This window comes from Mirounga leonina, unplaced genomic scaffold, assembly GCF_011800145.1.
Source record: "Mirounga leonina isolate KUSES-001 unplaced genomic scaffold, KU_Mleo_1.0 Mir_94915, whole genome shotgun sequence".
Taxonomy (NCBI): Eukaryota; Metazoa; Chordata; class Mammalia; order Carnivora; family Phocidae; genus Mirounga; species Mirounga leonina.
In genome coordinates, this window is record NW_023270864.1 from 14149 (window position 1) to 17279 (window position 3131).

The following is a 3131-nucleotide window of genomic DNA, read 5'->3' on the forward strand; positions in this document are numbered from 1 at the left end:
ATGAAGGGAAGCCTCAGTAAAGTGGATTAGGTATGCCAGAAGGGGAGGCTGGAGGGGGGAGCCTACCACAGAGGGTCAGTTACAGGAACAACTGTGAGTTACAGACCCAGCATTAGAACCCCCCCCAGGAGAGACTCATCAGTCACAGACCCCAAAGGGGAAGATGTAGGTTTCACCTCCTACAAGAAATCCACCACCCCTGCAGCTCCACGGGTAAGAACCCTCCATCAACCCGAACCCTTGCTTTTCTCCAGTGGACTTTCCCTCAAAACAACCTTCCCAACTCCCCCCACCTTCTCCATGAAATACTGAACAGGTGACAGACCTGCTCTCTGACACCACCCCTGAGACCCTGAAGACAGACATCGAGGGAGACACACGGAGATGGGAAGACACTCTGAGCTCAGGGAAGAACCAACACTGAAAATATCTACTCTCCCCCACCTTCTCCATGAAATACTGAATAGGTGACAGACCTGTTCTCTCACAACCCCCGTGAGACACTGAAGAATGCTATACATGGTGTCAAGATGGCATCCTTTCATGTGTTCTCCACCCGAAGAACTCAGTAGCTCAGCTGCTTTGAGGACCACCTGGGGGCTCATTATTGAAAACTTAGGAAGAAGTGACTGACAACAGGACAGACAGAGGATAAATACTGAGAGTTGTGAGAACTATCAGAGAATGTTTGCTCTGGGCAGGGCTACAATTTGCCGATCTAAACTCTCAAACAAATCTTGAGACTTTCCTGGGAGATAGACAAGATGGCAGAAGAGTAGGGGACCTTGTTTCATCTGGTCCCTTGAATTTAGTTGGATATCTTTCAAACCGTTCTGAACACCCATGAATTCAATCTGAGATGTAAGAAAATATATCTGGATCTCTACAAGCAGAAAAGTTACTGCTTTTTGCAAGATAGGAGGTACAGAGACATGAATCTGCAGGGAGATATTGGTAGATAAATGGGGAGGGGGAGCCTCCATAAGCCAGCTCATGGAAAGTGATACAACACAAGACTGCAAAATCAGAACCCTTAGAAATCTGCTCCAGTGAGAGACATCCCTTTCTGAAAGGGGCTCAGGGGATGAAAAGGGCAAAATTCTAGGTGGGATCCTGAGACCACAATAATCCAGGAGTCACAAAATGAATGGGGGTGCCAGAACTGGTAGAGTGCCCAAGCAGTGGAGCAGGGAAACTGGTTATGGTCAGCGAGCTCAAGAGAGGACTCTCAGTCGGGTCACCATAAACCACAAGCCAGGCCAGTCAAGTGACTGCTCTTTGCCTGAGCACCCTGAAAATGACTGGAATGCATGCACCATTTACCATCCCCTGGAAGGGGTGACACAGCTGTGTCCATGACTGGGCAACAGCTCTCAGGGCAGTGGCCACAGAAAGGACAGTAGGGCGACACCCAGCCCTCTCCTGGGAGCAGCCGAGCAGGGTACATGTATGAGCCCACAACCACCCTCAGTCCCAGGACATACAAAAGGCAGTTACTTGGGTCCCTTGGACTCCTCCCAAGAGGATTGTGGTGGGCGTGCACCACAAGAGTCGGCAGAGTTTGGCACACACAAAAGTGAAGACTGTTTGTCTTAGAGGGTTTACTGAAAAGGGGGCACCATGATCTTTCAGCTCTGGGCCAGAGAACCAGGCATGGCCATATTTACTCTGATCCTCTAAAGAGGCACAGAAAGCCTCCAGAGAACAAAAGCCACACAGAGGACCAGCTTACACTGAGCCCAGCCCCCTCGCAACGGGTGATGCAACTTCACCCAGGCAAGGACACCTTAGAAGCAGAACAGCAGGCCCCTCCCCCAGAACACAGACTGGAAGAACAGGTGGACAACTGGTTTATGGATCCCACAAGACTGTAAAAGTCCAGTGCCAGGGAAAATAGTATACTGAAATCAAGGTTTTTTCTCATGATTCATTTATCTTTCAGTCTAAAATTTTTCATTTCTATATATGTAAGTTTTACTTTCCTTGCAATTTTGGGATGTAAGGTCTTCTAACACACAGATCAAAATTCACTCCAGAACAAGTGGAGCACCCTGCTTTGTCCACCCTGCTGTATTATATCCTCTCCCCCAACCCTGCCCCCACCTTTGTGTTTTGTTTTGGCTTGCTTTGCTTTTCTGTAATGGTTTCTGACTGCTTCAGATTTGTCTAGGGTGTATTTTGCTTGGGTTGTGGTTGATATTTTGGACTCTGCTCACTCACTCATCTATCCACCATTCTCTGGGGAAAATGACTATAAGGAGGAATTCACAACAAGAAAGAACCAGATATAATGTTCTCTGCCATAGAGCTAATCGATATGGATATAAGTAAGAGGTCAAAGATGGAATTCAGGATAGCAATTATAAAGTTAATAGCTAGGCTTGAAGAAAGCATAAAAGACTGTAGAGAATCTCTAAGTGCAGAAATGAGATCTAATCAGGCTGAATTTCAAAATGCTGTAACAGATGCAGTCTAAATTAGATGCTGAAACAGCTATGGTGAATGAGGCAGAAGATAAAGTAAGTGATCTAGAAGACGGCTAATGGAAAACAAGGAGAGAAAGACAACAAATAGCCCATGAAGAAAGGTTGAGAATTTAGTGATGCCCTGTAATGAACCACTGTCAGTACTATTGGGGTTCCTGAGGGAGAGGAGAGAGAGAAAGAGAGGTCCAAAAGGTATATTTGAGCAAATCATAGCTGAGAACTTCCCTAACCTGGGGAAGGAAACAAGCATTCATGTCCAAGAGGCAGAGAGGACCCCTTCCCCCACCAAAAAATCAATAAAAATAGATCAACACCCCATGTATAGTACTGAAGCTTGAGAATTTTAGGGAAAAAAAAAATAAGACTATCCTGAAAACAGCTTGAGATAGGATGTTCCTTACTTACAGAGGGAAGAAAATCAAACTAATATCAGACCTATGCACAGAGACCTGGCAGGCCAGAAAGGGCTGGCAAGACATACTCAGGGTACTAATTAAAAAGAACATGGAGCCAAGAATACTTTATCCAGCAAGGCTGTCATTCAGAATGGGTGGAGAGATAAAGAGCTTCCAGGACAGGCAGAAACTGAACAAGTATGTGACCACTAAGCCAGCTCTGCAAGAAATATTAAGGGGGGTAGTGCAA